Source organism: Molothrus aeneus, chromosome 13 (genome assembly GCF_037042795.1).
Source record: "Molothrus aeneus isolate 106 chromosome 13, BPBGC_Maene_1.0, whole genome shotgun sequence".
NCBI lineage: Eukaryota > Metazoa > Chordata > Aves > Passeriformes > Icteridae > Molothrus > Molothrus aeneus.
Genome location: NC_089658.1, coordinates 15,147,248 through 15,166,961, shown reverse-complemented (window position 1 = coordinate 15,166,961; position 19,714 = coordinate 15,147,248). Strand labels below are relative to the sequence as shown.

Sequence of the window (19,714 nt, the reverse complement as noted above, 5' to 3'; positions counted from 1 at the left end):
TCAAAGAAACAGCAGCAAATTATGTAATCTGAGAAGGTGGACCTTTGCATGGCCATGAAAAAAATAAAGAGAATACAAAAAAAAAGACATTCCCCCCAAAAAACTGACCACACTCCAATCTGAGGTCTAAAGGAGGTTGAATTTACTCTTGGACATCAGCTGCAGGAGATCACAGTGATGTTTCAAGTGGGTGCTGAGCTAAGGGGGAATTACCAGGAATGGAGCTGTTGGTTGTGATTTCTTTACACCAACACAGTGAACGGGCAGGAGTTCAGCTGAACCATCTCACCTTCATGATGGAACTTGTGTTGCACCCAGGCTTCAGCTGTCCAGGAAATCTGTCTCCTTCAGAGAGCTGGCAGCATTATCTGGAGGGTTTTATTGCCATGTCTCCCACCCCTGCCAGCAGGAAGTTCCCTTTTGTGCACTGAGGTGTCCCTGCAGTTCCCAGGCACTGTAGAAAAAGCTGATGGAGACCCAGGGAGGGACCAAAACTAAAGTGAACCCCATTAAGACAGGAACTGCCTTCCTGTGTGTTTCATTATTAATACTGAGTTCAATTACTCTGATTTCTTCTGTTGATGAATTAGTAGCACCAGAATCAAGTCCCTGGCTGATACCCATTTGTCTTTGCTTATAAGTGCTAATGTGATCCTGCTCCTTTAAAATCAAACTCCTGCTTCAGTCACTTTACATCTTTGCAACACTAACTGTCTTTTCACTAATTGGTTCTGTGTAAATGAAACAAGCTGAAAAACACTGTGGCACCAATAAATATTAATAAGTTATTGTTTGTTTTCTTTACCTTGCTTATGAATTCATACAAAGACAGTGCTAAGACATTAACTCCAGTCTATTAATTGCCACCTGATAATTGCCACCTGATACTTTTCTCCTGGATAATTAGGTACCCATTAGTTCTAATCAAGTAGTTACTTAATTATTGCAGTAATTAGTCTAATGGACTAGCAAATTGAAGCTTTATCACTTTTGGATACTTAATGTTCCTGACAGAGTACTTCACAAGTGTCAGGGTTCCTGATTCAGCAACCTGCCATTGATGAACCCCCTGCTGCCATCTCCACCCACCCACGCTGCTCCCCGGACACACACAGCACAACTTGGGTGTGTGAAGCCAGAGGCAACATAAATTTGAGCCCCTGTTCCTTCTGGTTCCCCTTCCCACCCCTGCCTATGCCTCCCCTCCTGTGCTCTTGCTGCTCAGCTCATTCCACGCCAAAAGAACTTTGTTGGGAAATGAAATAACATCTTGGCATGGAGATCACATGCATTAGGCTGTACAGCAGCGTGAGTCAAAGGAAGGAGCTAATGTTGGCAGGTGTGGGAAGAAAAAAGCAACTGTGAGGGGAGAAATAATAAGGAGTGTTCATGAATACTCATCTACAGCCCTGCTTGGAAAGGGAAAGGAAGAGGAGCAAAGCAGACTGGTGGTAAATGAAGGCATGGCTCCGAGGTCTGGGACTGGTAATAGGTCTCTCCTTCATCTCCAAATTGGAGGCGCAAATCTAACAGAGATTTTTAGTGAATAGACAAATATGGAAAGTCTTTTTTATTCTGCCCATGGCCTCTGTATGCCACAGTTGGTGGGCAAGAGGCCATTTCTGTGCCCCATAGTTTTATAGTTAATATCACGCTTGATTCTAACTAGGCTCTCCATCCCCCAGTTCTACAACATTCCACTGAGAAATGCCACCCTCACCCCTGTACTCTGTGTCCTCATCCAAGCATCATCTTGTGCCCTGTGCTTGCTTTTGAATGCTGTGTTTGAGATGGATATAACATGCACAGACATTTAGAAGCATTAAATGTGAATTTATCTCTCCCACTGATCATCTGATGCAGATTCTCTCCTGTTTCTTCATGTCAGATTTGTATCAGAATTGATCATCAAACCCTTTGGCAAGTGTCATCTGCCCCAGACGCTGCAACGTGTAACATATAAGCATTCATTGTACTGGGAAGGGGAAAAAAAGATTGATCCTGACCAGAAATAAAGAGGCTAATTCCATTCAATAAAAGCTTGACAACTTGCTAATGATTAAACTGCTTCACATATGTGGTAAGATTATGTATTCTGAAATAGATGTATTTATCTGTCTTGATCAGATAGCTCCTGTTTCCATTGCTGCTAACAGTGGAGCACAGTCTCAGACATTGCCCAGAGACACAGGCTCTGGAATATGCCCTGGGTGGAGCCTGCTGGGTTTCCAAACAGCCAGGTACATGGGTTTGCTTTTTATGGATGGCAAGGTACAGGCTGGTGGCACTGAGGAGAAATTAGTGGTGTTCACCTGGGTTTTGACCTACTATGGAACTGGAACAAGGGCAAGTTGTGGGTCAGATGTCTCTTATGTGTCAAAAGCTGTGTAATTTATAATTTAGGTTACCACACAGAGGCCAGATTCCCCTAGTCTACCATTTAATCCACACTCATAGACCAAATTAAACCCTACAACCTAGAATCCTCACAAAATATGGAACTTATTTTACTTATTGACCTATCCTCAGTATGTTCATGTTATCACAGCTGACAAGCCGACAGTTTTCAGGGAAAACAAGTAATTTAGTAACTTCATCTCTCCTAACTCTTCTCACTGCATGAAAAGCAGTGTCCTTTTACAGTTGCTTTGCATTCTTACCCAAAATATGATAGACAATGACAGAGAGGTCACTGGCTCCTGAGTTTTCTGCCACAGCTCCACATGCATCCATCACAACCAGCTGGGGATGTCATTTCCTCTGAAGTTTCTCCTGAGGTAACAGTCAATAAAACCTCATGCTGCTACTGGAAAATCCTGCCACAAAACTGCTTAAACACCTGTGTGGGGCCACTGAGCAATAACAATCCCATGCACTGAAAGCAAAATTAAGCAAAGCATATTTGGCCCATTAAGAAAACATATTGCTTGAAATTACAGTGCCCCAGGATGCCTAGATCTTGCTTGTGGTGCTGGCTTCAGAGGAGAGGGCTCCCAGCTCTGTTCAGCAGGGGACATTTACTGACCTGATTTCAGTGGCTGAGAACACTGTCTCTGTCAAAGAAATTGGCAGAGAAGTTTTTGATGGTGAGAAGCAGCAACATCCTTGTCCATCAAGAGCCCTAAGTTGTAACTGATGCTAAGAAATAAGCAAAGCCACCTGAGGGAGGCAGAAAACCTTGGAAAATCAGTGATGCTGGATCCATCTGGGCTCCTGAGTACTGCAGGCCCCCAAGACCATACACATGCAACTGAGAGCAGGGAAACAGTGACAGCCTCATCTGATTTCCCAATTATTTGGACTTCTCGGTCCCACTGGAAACAGCCTTGGTGCAGAGCAGTTTTTCCATGGGTGCCCCCCGGTGCATGAGCTGGCACTTGGGGGACAAAGGGACAGCAGGCTGGGGGAATCATCACAAGGGTCTCACCCAAACTGTGCCAGCTCTGAGGATGAACAGAGACTGTCTGTCTCCAGCGCTATTGATCCTGCAGAAGCCGTAAATTCATTTTAAGGATGCTGAGAGACAGCGAGCAAACCGTACGTGACAGATGTTGCTCACGTTGCTTAATGTACTACTCCAAGGTGTTCAGATGCTCTCGTGATGAGGGTGCAAATAAAATCAAGGCAGAGTAGAGTGAAACAGGCTAAGAAGATTTTTAGGTTTGGAAAGCTAAAAAAAGGGGGGGGGGTGGTTTAGCTTGAGGAGGAGTAAATTTAATAATATTTTTCCCTCTGGATCTGACATCATAGATTTTCTCTCTGGATCTGACTTTGAAGGAGACTTTTAGAATTCTTTAGAAATTACACTGCAACCAGCACATTGGAAGACAAACCAAGCATACCTTTTGTGTTTGTGTTGAAAATACCAGGAAAAACTGTCCAACAGCTTTTGAGAGAGATGCAGAACTCATCAAGGCCAAGTTGTTCAGAAATCTTACAAAAGAGGGAAAAAACCCAAAATAATAAAGCAAGATCTTTCGTACCCTTTCCCCACTTCTCTTTGTGCTGTTTCCAGCACTTCAGTTCACAGTTTCAGTTGCAATCAATTTCAGCTTGTAGCAATTCAGCAGTTTAAGATCTCCATAACAGTTTAGACCACCGCTGTTCAATGGGCTGCACTGCTTTTGGAAAAGCCTGAGTTGTGCTGAGGAGGAGAGTAAATGCAAAAGGAAGGAAGAATCAGGGAGGCAAGCTGCTTCCAATTGTCTATCCAGAATCTAAGATCTTTTTATGGAGTGTGGGTTATTATTGGAAAGATCTTAGTCTTCACCTTTTTGAGAAGCTCTCTGAGTGCTTCCTTTATGAGTTTTGTCATTTTCTTGCTTGGAACACATGGAACAAATGCCAGCCCACAGGATACAGGGGATAAGGCAAGATCAAAGACAACCATTCAGCTTTCTGCCACTGAATGAAGCGGGGCTGTTTGCCTGGTTGGGAAAGTCAGCAGCAAATATCTACGGGGTGACCACTAAGTGTTTCCTCATGAGAACCTCTGGTGAGCACCAAACGCAAAACAACTTTCACAAAGGTGATGGGGATTTTGCTTTAGAGAGGCCCCTTGAAATGTCAGTGAGGGGTAACTAAGTCATGAACAGTCTGGGCCTTGCTCCCTTCTCCTGATAGCCATGAGCAGCCACATCCTGAGAAGAGTTTGGCACCAAACAATTCAATGGCAAAACAACACTCAAGAAGCAGTGGCTGCAAGCAGCATCTGAGGAAAGCGGAGTGATTAATTACTTTGGAAGGACACCCCAAGCCATAATTTCATCCAAGCCATAATTTCAGCCTTCTGGCCATAACCAGGCAGAGAGCAGGGAGCAGCAGCCTGAGCAGCAAGGATACAAAAAGCACAGCCACCCTAATCTGAACCAGCCCCCCAGAAACAGTCTGGGGGTGTTGGATGGCCACTCACTTTCCCCTTTAGAGCAGCGATTTTCCTGCTTTCCTTCTCACCCTGCTCTCCTCATTTACATCATCCTAGTGTAGAATCGAGATGGTCTGAGGGTACCAGTAAAGACAGAAGGACTGATCACTCTGAAATTTGGCTGTATGGGCAGTTGGACCCCTGGATTTGGGGTTCTTTGCTTTCTGTTGTGTTTTGGAGGGTTTTTTTACAGGTTGTTCTCAGCTGCCTGTCAGACGGGGCCATGATGAAACCCAACATCTTGCAGAGACATAAAATGGAAAACAGGCAACTCATCAGAAAAGTAGCAGCTGTTTTACACCATCACTAAACAAAATGATCATACACTAAAAACTAGATTTAGCAGTTTAAAAGAGCTACTAACGCAAAATTAGCTGGAGACAACAGCGTGGTTTTGTAACTGACAGTGCTTCACTCCAACGCCCTAATTCATGCAAAAACAACTCAGGAAACATTAAACGGCTGATGCTGTTGGAAAGGGGAAGAGCATCCACTTTCAATGGCTGCTTAGGAAGAACATGCAGATTTATTACATCATCTTTTTTCCTTTTACAAATTTTAAATAAGAATTGTGTCAAAACTGCCACCTCTTAAATAACAACGATGCTATAGTCCTCCTGACAGAGGGAGATACCAGCTTTTATTGGCAAGTCATTTGTATTTATGGCAGGCTGAAAGCCAGTAAAAAGGTTGTGCAGAACTTTAACTGTGAATGAGATGGAATAAGAAGGCCTTGAGCACTTTGGATCATCAAATACTTCAATAACTGGATATGGCTGTTCATACAACCATAAATTCATACACATAGAGAGGATATAAAGACACAATTGCCATATGAGTGGAGTTTCTGTTGCCTTCTGGAAGCTCATATGTGTGTGTGATCTGTTCTAGATACAGGTGCCGCACAAGCTTTCCTTTGGCCCAGCTGTGTTTCCCATTGAGGATGAAAATTTCCCTGTATTGTAGAAATATCCTGCCCATAACCAACATATCTTATGAGAATTAGAAATCTGCCTGACAAGAGATTCAGCTGATCACTCTTCTACCAAAGGATATGTGGCTTGGCTGGAGGTCTGTCATCTTGTAACAGTGAAGGGGTGAGTCCTGATTGCTTGGGACTAGATTTAATTTGTCCTTACAATTACTAAGATAAGAACTTGGTTTATTTTTCCCATGAAGTAGCTGCCCTGCTCTGGCTGAGGTGCTTCCATATCTCCCATATTGTCAAGTCCCTTCATCTGTGTGATCTGACCCTGCCTGTCTTAGGGGATTCTCCCATCAAGTCCCATCAAAATCCTGCCTGAGGGAAGAATTCAGGGCTGGATAAAGAGTGAAAAAAGGAATAAACTTTTAGCTGAGGTCTGGCTGTTTGTTCTGTGCAGACAAGTTGTGGCCCTGAAGAAGCCTTTTGTTTCCTAAAAAATTGTGAGGGTGGGAGCATAAAAAGTGCCCTGTACTTCAAGGGTATTTTTATTTAGATGCTACTCTTCAAAAGACTATATATAGCAGTAAGAGTCTAGCTGCAATCTAAAGTTTGAAAAGTTGCAGACTCTTGCAGACAGTCTGATGGATCTAAATTTTTCAGCTAAACAGCATCTATGCTCTTGACCTGAGACCTAGATTTCACATTTCAGGAATTAAATGAGCATCATTTTCTAAAAGACATTAGACCAAGGCTGGGCTATCCAAAGGATGGCTTCACGATTTAGATGAAGATGTTGTCATGTCAAGGAGACTTAAAACCTGAGATATCCTTTTTCTGTTGAAAAGCCAGACCTAGTTTGTTATACCACATTGTAGCTTCTTATATGCAGGAGACAAAGGAAAAGTGGAGGCTGTTCTGGGTTTAGCATCTCTGAGAGGATTCTCTTCAGTAACAGGGCATAAGGCACTGATGATCTGCCCTTGCCTTATATTACCCCACTCAAAATTTATCCTCAGACTGTGCCAAAAGCCTGCCAAAATGTAAAGGAAATATTTGTGACCTCTGCCAGACTTGAATCTTCTGTGTCTGAGATACCTCAGGCGCTTTGATTGGACTGAAAGGGTTGAGCCTGAAGAAAGGGGAGTGGGAAATGAAAGGAAAGCTATTCCTTACCTGCTGCTGCAGCATTCAGCTGTGTGTCTGAGTACTCATCCTCCATCCATGCAGAAATCTTGTTTTTCTCGGGAAGGTGTTTGTTGAACACGGAAACTGCTTGGGAAAAAAAAAATAGAAGATTAAAATAGAAAGTAAATTTTGATGCAAGAAAATAAAGGAGATCTTTCTCCCTTGAAAAGGCTGTATTCAACCTCAAGGAATTGGAGCCCACAGGTTCACAGGAACATCCCAAAGTAGGATCTTCTGGAACCTGAGCAGCCCCTAAAGCCACCCAGAAATGCAAAATATGCCCCTGCTGCAGCCCTAGACAGAACCTCCTGGCAAGCAAGGCACAGAGCCAGAGGAGAGATTGACTGATCTTGTTTCAGATCAGATGGATGGCTCTAAGTGACCTGTAAAGACACTCCCTGAGCCCTGAGCCACAGCATTAAGAGCCAAGACACCACTAGCACGCCTGAAGTAGTTATTAGTGACTGAAGTAGCACTTGTCAACTGCAACTTCAGTTTCAAGTAATAGTTTAACAGCATCAACTAGGAGAAAGGTTATATCTCAGTGTGTCTGGTGTGCTGCTGACACTTAAAGGAAATAATTGGTAGACTTAGAGCAGGGGCAGATGCCAGTGGTAGAACAGGGGAGGAGGTTGGGTACTCGAAACAGAGCTTCAACAGCATCACGTGGTACAAGAGCCAGGAATCCATCCTAAGCCCTGGCATAAAAAGTGTGAGGAAGCTGTAACCCAGCCTGTGGAAAGAGCTGTTATCCCCACGTGAGCTGGGTTGCTGTGATTTCTAAAGACCCATCTACAGTTGCAGTTTGCAGCCCTGTCCTAGCAAGAGGGAAAAAAAAAAAAAATGTTGCCCCTTGAAGTTGTTGGCCAGCCTTTTGGAAAGCACATGTAATGCAATCTCCAGCTGATTTTTGGCTTCAGGACAGCCCAAGAGAGAAAAGGGGTGTGTGTGTGTGTGTGTGTGTATGTGTGCTCATGTGTACTATGGAGAAGGCAGGAAATGGAATGAAGTGGAATGAAGTGCACTTCTGGAATGAAGTGCAGAGTCTCATTTTACCTGTACTTGGGCTGTGTGATGCTAAAATAGAGAAATTAGCACGCAAATCCAGCAATCCCCTGGCTGTCATCACCTCCCAATTAGCTGCATTTGGGTTTGGTGGGCGCTGAAGGATTGTGTCAGCAGGTGAGGTGGGATGTCTGGAGGGTGCCACGGGCAGGAGGGTGCTCTGTGTGTGCATGTTTTTGCCTTGTGCTAGTGGCTGGAATGATGCTGGCCTGCCAAAATAAAAACACTGCTGTCACTCACTGGCCAGAAGAATGGATTCTGATCCTGGTGACCCTACATTTCTGCAAACATTAGTGCAACAACCACAGAATTGTAGAATATCCCTGGTGGGAAGGGACCCCCGTGGAAGTGCAACTCCTATTTGATGCACCTGTTATCAAGGTCAAAGCATGGGTGTCTCAAATACATTGTTTGGAACTTTCTGGTTCTTGTCCCTTTCTGCTCCCCTACTGCCATTTAATAACTATTTTCTAATTTATGTTATTGATTACCAGCATTGCATGAGGCATCTCACAGTCCTCAGCACTGAGGTTAGGGAACCTGCTGAACTTGGTGATGTTGAAATAAAAAATCTTGCTCTTGTCCCAGGAAATGCTCAGACAAAACCAAGGGAAGAGGAGCTGGCAGAAGAACAGGAGAAATATCAGGAGAACGTGCACCAGCCTAAAATGCAGCTGCATCCAGGGAAGAGAAGACTTCTCTCTGTCACGAAGAGACAGTGTGTCTGTCCTAGCGAGCCAGCCTGGGAGGGTGGACAGGATTCTGGCTCCTTGGCTGCCTTTCTCCTGACTGGGATCACCAGTGTCTCATCAGACCAAGCTAAAGAATGAGGCAGAAGAGTGTCTTCAAAGTAAGGATTTACTTGCATTTGTTGAAGCAGAAGGACTCTCATGGAGAAATATCTTCCTTCCAAGAAGGAAAGCAAAACATACATTGGTCAGACTGATAAGCTGGAGAAATTACATTTCCAGAGTAATTTGGAAAAACATACATGTGGTTCAATTTGTCCAGAAAAATAAAGAATGTTTCCACAGATAAAATCCAAGTAATTCTAAACCTCTGTAAGAGTTTGGTGTGGAGCACCAGTAAATACAGCATCTTTTCTGTTTGTTATAACTGAAACTCAGAAAGACATAGACACATTCTGTAGGTAATAAATTAGAGGGAGGTGTCCCAGTTGAAAAATTCCTTACATTTGGAGCCTTAGTAACAAATATGAGTTCCAGGTCGTGCTAGGAAAAAAAAAAAAAAAGAGAGAGAGAGAGAGGCAAAGGGGCTGGATTTTGTGGGGAGGAAACTGGAAATTCATGGTCAGCTTAAGATGAGAGTTCACCATGAGTGAGTGAAAGTTAAGGGCACTGCATGAAGTTTCAGTTTTGGACAAAAAGAAACAAGTCCAGAGTAGGCTTGTGAGTCATTGTCAGAGCATGGATGCTTGAGTTTGGATATGCAGATAAGGTTGCCAAGAGAAAGGTGGAGGAGCAGAATGGAAGAGAGTAAGAATTTTTATTTGTAAAGCCAACATAAAATTATAGGGTGGGGAGATGATGAAGAGCCTGGAGTCAACCAGAGCAGCAAAAATAGAAGACTGAGACCTGGGTGCTCAGAAGAACAGAATTTATTCTAAAAGCAAGGAAAAATGGGAGAAGAATTTAAGCTGCTGTTAACAACAACAAAGTATTTAACTGTGACAAGAATACCAGTGGTACTCTGAGCTATACACATCTGTTTCTGTTGGGTTGGATTATCTTAAGAGAGAACATGCCAAAAAAGCTTAAAAGAGCCCTGCTACCTTTGGCACCTACCCCAAATCAGGCCTGCACATCCACGCCGTGTCTCACTGAGACTGAGAGCTTCTGTCCTTGAAATGTTAAACTCATTATCTGGTAGGTGTGGACAGTCTTGTGTATCACAGAGCCAGGAAGAAATTTGACATCAGCATGTCACAGGGAGGGGGGGAAAAAACCCAACTCCTGAGAAATGTTGAGAGTGTGTGTATTTTTGGCAGAGGATACCAGCCAGACATGTCAGCTGATAGCATCCATAGAGCTGGAAGACTGAAAATGAACTGCAGTACAACAAACACAGATTTCACGACGGAAAGCAGCACACTGACATTTATATTAGCTCCGTTTGACATGACCTGATGAGCTGGGCTTGGCTGGAGCACAGCCTGTTGCAGCAGCCACCCTCCACCCACTGCTGGTCCAGCCCTCCAGCCCCTCTGCCCTGTGCCTTCCTCAGCCTCCTGGAGAAAAAGGGACATCATTCCCATGCTGTGTTCTTTGCTGTGAGAAGGTCAGCTCCTCAGCTCATGGGCGGAGGCAGGACTTCAACCTTGTTCTGATTGAGGGGACCTTGTGGCAAACCATGGCCACCAGTGCAAGTCAGGGGGGCTTGACAAGCCCCATCTAGAGAAGAAACGTGGTGGGGTCAGCAGAGGTTCCCCTCCTCCAGGCCATTCTGCACTGACCAGAGTGACTCCTTTGACCTTGGTGGAGTTACCTTGATTTACCTGAAGGAAGCCCAGCCCGATAAATTCCATCTGGTTTATGGCTTTGTGTAGGAGAGAAAGGGAAGTTCGGACCTGCAGTCCCCAGGGCTACTTTGGGGGCTGACTGTCAAGGTGTGTTTTTTATTGTGTGTACTGCTTGTCTGATGATAGGAACTAAATTGAGAAGAGGCTCATTTCTCACAGGCCACTGAGCAACCAGAATGTGCTAACTGTCATACGTAGGAAGCACTCAGGTGTCGGGATTGTCAAGAGAGAAAGTGCAGTGCTTTTTATTAACTGCAAGAGCAATCAGCTCTGTCTGGGTCTGCTCAGTCTTGTGGAAACACATAGTTCACACTGGGCAATGCTCAGAGGCTTAACACAGGTATCAACACTGTGCCTGCGGTAATAACTTCACATCAGAGCTGTTGCATTACAGGCTGGTGCATAGTCACAACTGTACTTGTGGTGCTTGGTAGTCTGATCCCTCAAAGGCATTTGCTAAGCCTGAATAGGCTGAAAATTGCACGACTCGATTGCATACTTAAAATGGATTTTGTCTTGCCCTCTCAGGTCCTGCGTGGTGTATGCAAAGGCTGTGTGCACCCCTCTGCCTGGCGTGGTGCCCTGCTCAGAGCCTCCTGTGCTGCTTCATCCTCAGGTCTGAGCAAATGCAGCAGCTTGCAGGGCTTTGAGACAGAGCAATACAAAGAAACACCCCCTAAAAAGAAAGAGGGTGATGAATATTCAAGGTCAGATCTGAAGGGGCTTTGAGCAACCTGGTCTAGTGTGAGATGTCCCTGTGCTCATGGACTAGATGAGCTTAAGCAACCCTTCCAACCCAAACCTATTCCATGGTTCTGTGAAGATGATGTCAAGACACTTGAAGCCTTTTTTTTCTTCAAATTAAGTTCAGGTCCAATGAGTCCTTCCCTGGAGGATATGAAAATACTCTCAGATTTCAATACCCTCAGGAATTCAATCTGATCTTGATTTGAATTTGGCTAACTTGAATTGAACTAAAATTGGGTTAGATTCAAACACAATTTAAAAAAAAAAATCGAATTACACATTAGAAAAGTGTTTCTAGCAGCAGCCTCACTGCCACTTAATGGTGGCAAAAGGGTCAGGTGTGGTCCAGGTTTCATTTGCATCCTGACACTGGGTCACTGATGGACTCCATGAGAGGAGCTCAGGGACTTTCTTTTCTCAGCTGGGACATCTCCAAACATGACCCAAAGCCATGATCACAAGCACATCCCCACAGCATGCATAGGATAGAGGTCAAATATCCCTCAAATCCCTAAATTGCCTCCACATTGCCTAGAGCTTACCAGAAACAGTATAAAAGGTTCAATCTCTGTCAAAGAGATCTACATCTATAAGACCTGCTACATCTCAGGAAGCTCCAGAAGTGGGGAAAATCTCTAACCTGTTGCCTCAGCTGGGAGTTGTCTGCCTAAAGTGATGGGTCTATTACATTTCCCTAGCACAAAATCAGCTCACAATTAAATATATATGTGTGGGCAAAGTTCCAATCTGTTTACTTCCCCGCTCTACCCAGGGAGAGCCCTGAGAACAGCATTAAAACAAGAGGCCAGCTGGGCCAACAGAAATGTTCACGGCTGGCTGCAGTGCAGCACTTAGTTGCAAACACAGAAAATAGCCCACTACATCAGAGAGAGGAAAATGAAATACACCAGGCACGCTGCAGTGCCTGAGCAGCTCCCTTTTCACATGCTCAGGGGTGCTTGGTGTCCCTCCCAGGTGCCTCCAGGATGAAATGCTGCCTGGTGGTGCTCGGGGAGATGCCCAGCCCCAGAGCCATGCACACATCCCCTGGGTTATGGGTGGGCTGCACGGTTTGAGGACAAGCAAAGTGACACATGCCGTCACCAGAGCAGGGTGGGTCAGCTGTACAGCAGCCTGTGCCCTTAGCAGGTGCTTCAATGTCAAAGGTATTAAAGCTGGTTATTTTCAGAGCTGTGCCAAGTGCTGTGCAGGCTTGTTCCTCCCCTACCCCCATTCTAATTAAATTTATAGGCAGCAACTACGAGCTGGGCTAAGAGTGGAGCTGTCAAGTTAAGAGAGAGGCACCAGCACTGCAAAACCCTCCAGCTGGAAAGACAGAGTTTCTGATGGTCGCTGTATTTTCTGGAAATTATCTCTCCAGCCTCATCTCTCATGTATTTCCCCATATATCTCATCTCTCCCTCTGTCTCTCACACACCCAGGTGCAGGCACACACGCAGAGGCACGTGCCCACTCTCTGAGTTATGTCCTATTTCCTCAATTTGGTGGATTACCCCTGTCTTTACAGGAATATATACAATATAGCTGAGGGCTCTATCCTTCTGCCAGCTACATCAGCGTAAGGCAGGCTGTTCCAGCAGTGAAAATGCCTCATTTAACCCTAGATACAGGCAATTCTGATTTTCAGTGGAGCAGGTTTGCAGCTCTCAACTGATGGTCCTGTGACTGCATGGTGCAAAGTTGTCTGAGTTTGCACCTCATCCACCACCACAGGACTTGTTAGAGAAGTGCTATGGGCATGTCCTGGATAAACTGGGGCAATCTTGGTCACTGTTCCTTCCAAGATTAATTTCTCCAGCAAGGCAAAAAACTGAGATCTTCACATGGTTCACAGTGAACATTTCCTACAGCTTTCAGCTTTACATAAGACCATCCCTGCAGCCCTCAGCATCTCAGAGGAACTCTGATTTTGCTTGAGTGGTTCCTCCAGAAACAACAGCACCTTAAGGGATGAGGCAGCCCCAGGACCTACAGATGCTCTTTTTCCCCTCTTGAATTGTTCTGCAGGGGTTCCCCTGACCTAGACTGGGAGAGGTGATAAGATTGCAGCCAGCAGCAAAATGGCAGCATGCCAAACAAATATATTTTCTGCAGCCCTTCTGAGGGTCATGTTACTTCAAACTGCAGTGTGTTCTTACCTGCACACACGTGGAGTGCATTGGCTGCTCCCTGTGTGGCACAGAAAATGCTCATCCAGTTCATTTCCCCTTGGCCACATTGGAGAAGGACAACAATTCCAATAAAGCTATCTCATCCAGAGGTTGCACACAAAATCACCAGGGAAGGCAAGCTTGGTGGAGGGTTTCAGTGTGCTGTTGTACACGTTGCAGCTGGCTTTGAAGCAACTTAAATAAACTGGAGGATGATGTGATTCTGATTTCTACACCTCCTGGATGAGAGGTTGCATTGCAAAGCCCAGTCCCCAGAGTTTTTCAGAAGAAAAGCTCCCTCAACCATTCTACTACCACTGCAATTCCTAAGATAGTTTTCCAAAACTGAAAAAAAGTCAGACAAAGATGACGTGAAGGATAGGTAAGGGATTGAAGGATAAAAAAAAAATTTCTTTTTGGTAGAGCAGGGAATCTGCAAGAGGTGCTGAGTGTCCACAAAAAAATGGGAGGGAAGATGGAGCTCTTTCAAAGTCAGGCATTAGGTTTTCCCTGTTACTGTTTGCTGGTTTTGACAAAGAAAAAAAGAACAAACTGAAACAAACTATCCAAAACTTCATGACTGATTGTAGAAAATCTTTTTCTAGGTGCTGGTGGTGGGTGACACAGAAAATCAGGTACCTGTGATGCCTTGGTACCATCTGTAAGTAAAATCTAGAGTGGGGATTGGGTGCAGTTTAGGTCTCCCCACAAATGGCTTTAGTTTTCAGATGTTTTGAGATGTAACCTGGAAAACTTGTCATCCCTTCACTGCCCAAAGAGAGGATAATTAACACTGTAAAACTCAGCAGGTGACTGGACCCCTTTCTGATGTCAGGGGCCCATTTTAAGGTCAATGATTGAAATGCTCTTCTGGTGTCAGCTGAGCCTTTGTATCTTCTCCTAGGATTTCACTCACCAAGGACTCTTAACACCATGCACATTCATTAATTTAAGAGAAGATATAATTGCCCATCCAAGCTCACCATGTTCCATTTCTTCCTAACCTTGCCCACCTAAGTAGGTGGCAATGAGTGCATTTGCTAACTGGTGATTACCAAATTATTTCATTGATAAACCTTCATCAGCATAACTTTTAGGGAAAAAAGTAAAGTTAATAATGAGTTGATCTTTTACTTCAACACAAGGTAATTTTAAATTAACTTGGCCAATTTATTAGGGTTGGAAAGGAGAAAGAGAGAGAGCTTGTATTCCTTTGAACTAGTACTGCAACAGAGGCAAACAAATAGGAAAATTTCCAAATGTACTCATATTTTAAAATCCACATTAATTATAAATCCACTTATTCTTTGTAAAGGCAGGGTCTGCAGCCTGGCTGGGGGAGGGAATAGGGGGTCATGTATAAATTGTGTCCCAAGGACCCCACTGAAATTTCCATAGCATTCGCCATATGACACTGATGTGTGAAAATTGACATGAAGATTTGAAAATTGGGACCGAGGGAGACGAAGCATAAAATAACTTCAATTTTGCGCTCTCTCTGTCTCTCAGAGGAATAGTGCAGTGGACTGACCAACACAACACAAACAACTGAAGGGGAGAGAAAAAAATATTCAGGGAGAAGGATAGTAGTTATTAAAGAGAAAACACACTCCTCACTCACTGAGAGAAAGGATGATCAATGGATTTAGTCACAGAGAAATTCAAGCAGAAAATTGCTGCTGTTTTTTATCTGAGAGGCAGAAAGTTTAACCAAACCAGAATCCTCTCAACTCACACCCAAGGAAACAGTGAAGAAAACCACTGTGTTTTAGAACAGCGGGAGAATTCTCTTTGTGTGTGTATGTGTGTAAATTTTTGTTTGTGATTTTACAAGTGTTATAATGCCAAATAAACTGTAAGGTAAAATCCTCACCTCCAGAAAAGAGCTACATTTTATTCTATCTCCCTTCTTTCACTCTTTTTATGACTCTGAGTGTGGTTTTCCAGAACTAAGTTTTGGTATTTTGGAGACTCCTGCTAACACTTGTGTACACCAAACCCAGCTTTAGGACTGGTTCCTTATGCCTCCCAATAAATAGATCACTTTACAAAGGCAGAAGGTACCAAAACATCACTGGCCTATGGAAATAACACCAAAGTTCCTCTCCTGAATTGCAACTGCCATGCAGGAAATAGATATCTGTAATTTTTTTAGCACTGACTGGGTATTCAATAGCTCACATCTTTGGGTTATTGGTCAAAATGTTAACAGGTGAGAAACTGCCTTTGGACTCTTAGCAGCACCATCCAGATCTGCTGTGTTGCACTGCAGACAAATACCTGCCCTACCTGCAAGACCATGGGGGTTGTGCAAAACTAGATTTGTCATAAACTTGGCCTGAAAAGTCCACATCTGATCTGCCCTACTTTATAGAGACGCTCAGCACTCACCATTATCACGAGCTTTGGAGAAGAGCCCAGTTGCTGCTGCTGCTATTTCCCTCTTGGGTCACAAGTTGTTTGCTGGTCCCTGTTATCCCAAAGACACCTGCAAGGCAATGGAAGTGCAAGTCTGTACATTTCTGCATTGTGTGTGGATAGAGATAGAGATGAGACAGGCATGAAGACCATGGCTTTAGCTTTTAAACTACACATTCTCTTGCTGCTGCAAGTCCTGAGGTCATTCTCAGGCTGACAGGATGCACTGTGAACACTCAGTGGCCTCCCCCCAGCCTATTTTTCTCGGGATTACTTACTTTATTTTATTTAGCTTTGCGGCACACAAGGTTCCTCGTGCTTGCCGATACGATGATCTACAAGAGCGGCGTTCACATGCTATGGATCTCATTTATTACGAAGTGAAGTATATAATAATGAAAAATAGCTGCAGCTATTCCTCCTCTCTCCAGGGTATCTCAGCACCCTTATGGATGACCGCACACACAGTCAGCTCCATAGAAACAAATGGAGGGGAAATGGCAACACACAGCTCCGAGCTGGAGGACTGAGTGCTTTTGGTCTGGAGCACGCTTGATCCATAGCTCCTGTTGAAGGCACATTACGGAGGCTACTGGAAAAAATATATTCTTTTTGCAACAGCATGCCTAGATGTGGAGGAGATTGGCCTTGTAGGAACTGGGGAGCGGGCGGAGAGGAGAATTCTCTATTACAGCAGCTCGTAGGAAGCATTTGTCAATAAACACCTTGAGGATTTTCTATAGAGTCCAAAGCAAAATGCCCCACGATTCGCAGTCACACACAAGAGCTGCCCATCATTGACTCTGAATGCTCTGCTGAGCATGAAAACAACAGCATGGGGACAATATGAAAAGGCCTTGCAGGTAATTTCACAGGGTAACAAGAAATGCCAGGCCTATTGTAATTACTGGCACTGGCGACAACGGAGTCAGTTTCATTTAAATGCTGGGACCTTCAGGGCAGCTTCTGTGCTTCACACACTGCCTGGATTTTATAAATTTTGTGCTTTGACTCATCTGATGTAGTTACATAAAATTAGGTGATTTGAGCTGCACTCAAAATGTGCTTTTGGACTTCTTCCCACAACTAGGAAAACTAGGATATTACATTTAAATAAAAAAAAAAGAAGTTGGAAATTTACTAGGTGATCACCTGATTCCAGCATCTAAGGCTTTAAGGAAAATAATGAGAAAACGACAAGAATTCACAATACTAGAACAATAACAAGGATGATGATATTAATAACGGTTTATTATCATGTAAATAGAAAATAGAATGCAAGGACACAGTATCTAATGATTTCATTACTTTCCTTTACAGCCTGTTGCAATACAGTGGCCATAAGGCAGTATTGACTTGAGCTATAGTTTTGTTATGTGTCTGTCTTTTATTGAAACACTTACATCTCTTTGTATGGTGCCTGAATGAACTGTCCCTTTTAATGAACTCATATTATTAAGTTACTTCCAATTTACAAAACTGTGTGATCAGAATATGGCTCAATACTTCTATTAGCACTTTTAAATCACTCAGGAAATAATTCTAATTATTTCTTCACTCTAATAGTAAAACTAATACTTATAATATCTATGCTTCCTGGGTTTTATTTCAAATACTCTTTAAAGGGCCTGAATTTCTCACCTTTAGAACTCTCTTAGTTTGTATGATCTCTTTGGTAAAGACCACTCATCCCAATACAAAGGTGATTTAAAAAAGATTTTCTTTACTTATTTATGTATAATCACAGTACAGATTACATCAAATGCTTTACAATGTATAAAACACTCCTGACTGGTTTCACGCACTTGGGAGATAGTCATCTCCCTGTGAAGTTTGAGATTAAATATTCAAATAAGAAGAAAATAAAAAGGATAACACCCACCTTAAAAAGGTCTTCAGAAGCCCGCTGGGCAGAGTTTGAGGAGGAAAGATACGAATGATATGCTGCCATTTTTGAGAAGGGATGGAAGAATCACCTCGATTACTACCATGGAGAAATGTTTTCAAGGTTACTTTTAACTCCAGAGCAATAGTAGCAGACACTTTGCAAGCTGTCCTGAAGATTTTAACTAGAAAAGTGATATTCACAGAAGCAAAAAAGACAGTTATAGGCCATTGGGTGCAGTGTAATTGGCACTCAGCCCCAGCCACAGAGGTTGGAAGCTCTCTCTGAGTTTGACACAGGGCATATATTGAAGTTGGAGGCAGTTTAGTGAAAGCTCATTTTCTTGGACTATATAGTTCTGTCAAAATGCAAGCGCTTCACAAACAGCTTCAGAAATAAAGACGGAAGAATAAAGTTCCCACAATTCTGAAATGTCCACTTTTAACAGTTTCCAAATAGAGTTTGAGGTTTGTGTTTAGTTTTTATATATGTGCATTTTAAATAGTTTAATATCTATATATGTGAAACCCCCACAGTTTTAGATATACAAATATATACTTTGATATATCTGTTTTTTAAATATATATATATATGTATATAGAATTTTATATATATATATATGCAAATATATACAGGTAAATATATATATATCAATATATATAAATATCTTTTCCTTTATTGGAATTTTTGGAATTAGAATTTTTCTTTATTGGAATATTTCCCTTATAATAAAATTATTTTAAAAGCTGAAAAGCAAAATAAAATACTTTTTGTAAAAGGGATAATCTAAAGCTTCAAATATCTCAAAAGGGAAAGGAGATTAACCTCAGATTATTTCTGTAAGTGCTGATCTGCATTGGATTAATCAGTCTTTTCCATTTGAAAGCAGAAAGTGAAGTAAGAAACTATCTGACTAATCTTAAGGTAGATGTAATGGGTAAAATCAACTAAGAGTAGAGAAGAAACAGCCCTTCTTGGTTTGTAGGCATCACATTTTTTTTGCAGACAGACAAGGCTTCTTAAGGACATTCTTGATATCTTAATACCTCAATCTTGTTCAGTGTCATTTCTGAATGAGACCATTGTTGAGGCAACAGTGAGTTGCATAGCTCCATCAACCTTCTTTAATTTGCTTGGAGATTATGGGAAAACCTCTATAAATCAGTTTTATGACCTCATGAAAAACTTACAGTTGTATGGCATCACTTGCATGAATTATGAGATAGCCACAAAAAGGACCAAAGATGTCAAGGACACCAAAGTGAAGCTTTATGTACCCTGGGACATGGCAGCACATGTCACAAATCTGCACTTGGTAGAAATACCAAAGGCAGACATGGAAACTTAAACTCTCTGTGCCTCCTAAGCATGAAACAGGACTTGAAAAAGCTCGGAAGGAATTGTTAAAATAATCTTCATGAGAGTCATTAGTCTGAAGATGTAACAATTTAATTCTTCATTAGCATTAAAAAAAAAAAAGAACCAGAATGTGCACAGAAAAAATATACTTAATGAGAAAAGAATGCAGGTCAAATACTCTTTTTCTTATTCAAATGCAAAGTTTACATAATGTCTTTTGTTAGAGACTTTATGCAGTGTGAATCTGCTGCAGCTGTAGCCACATATTCAGTATGTTCACAAAATAGAAAATAGACCTCCAGTTGCTCTTTCCTGGAGTTCCTTCTGCTTTAACATTACATCTCAATGTTTTTCTCATATTTGTCAAAACCTAATCCAATCATCACTGAACTTTATGTTGCTTCATGGTACTGTAAACCTAAAGAAAAGCCTGAATTTGCAAATTGAGTTGAAAACCTCGGAGAGCACCTGGGGGTCAGGCTCTTGGTAATGTTAA

General features: G+C 42.8%; 1 long non-coding RNA gene across 1 annotated transcript; it reads right to left on the bottom strand.

Annotated features, from left to right (window-relative positions):
• Nucleotides 1–3,868: 3,868 nt before the first annotated feature.
• On the bottom strand, nt 3,869–16,012 carry LOC136562135 (uncharacterized). Its single transcript, XR_010784470.1, has 3 exons — nt 15,948–16,012; nt 7,023–7,118; nt 3,869–3,933 (listed from the first exon to the last, which is right to left on the bottom strand). It is a non-coding gene; the product is annotated as an uncharacterized lncRNA (long non-coding RNA).
• Between the last annotated feature and the right edge of the window lie 3,702 nt (nt 16,013–19,714).